Below are 448 nucleotides of genomic sequence, written 5' to 3' on the forward strand. Positions count from 1 at the left end.
TGTTCTTCCTCCTCATTTGGCTCATGCATGGAAACAGGTTCAACTGGTGGAGGAGCGTGTGTCCTTCCTCCTGACAACCATGATCATTGTCATCAGTTTTTCTCTCACTACATTTCTTACTTTGCATTTTGTTCTACAACAACCAACCTATTCCTGCTGAATCTGACGGCCACGTGTTGCTCGAGTCTTTCATTTTCAGCTCTTCATCAGGTGCTGCAGTCGACTCGGGTTCTTCACCCCTGAAATCATGATGGAAATTTAAAACTGGATCTGGGGGACGTTTCATTGGTCTAATCACCTACAGTATGATGCTAACTCTGAGTACAGACCTTGGTTTTATGTTGATGGATTCCTTTGGAGAACAAGCTACAAGAGAAACAAAGACACACAAGACATTTAATTTTACTTGCAGTGATTTCAAGTCATTTTTTGGCACAGCAGATAGTAT

General features: G+C 42.0%; 1 long non-coding RNA gene across 1 annotated transcript; it reads right to left on the reverse strand.

The window, feature by feature from the left end:
• Positions 1-386, reverse strand: LOC111648677 (uncharacterized). The gene is made up of 3 exons (XR_002760185.2): positions 330-386; positions 148-239; positions 1-70 (listed from the first exon to the last, which is right to left on the reverse strand). It is a non-coding gene; the product is annotated as an uncharacterized LOC111648677 (long non-coding RNA).
• Positions 387-448: the final 62 nt, after the last annotated feature.

The sequence above is a fragment of the Seriola lalandi genome, unplaced genomic scaffold (genome assembly GCF_002814215.2).
Source record: "Seriola lalandi dorsalis isolate HSWRI2012SDOR001 ecotype SW California unplaced genomic scaffold, Sedor1 jcf7180002045955, whole genome shotgun sequence".
Lineage (NCBI taxonomy): Eukaryota > Metazoa > Chordata > Actinopteri > Carangiformes > Carangidae > Seriola > Seriola lalandi.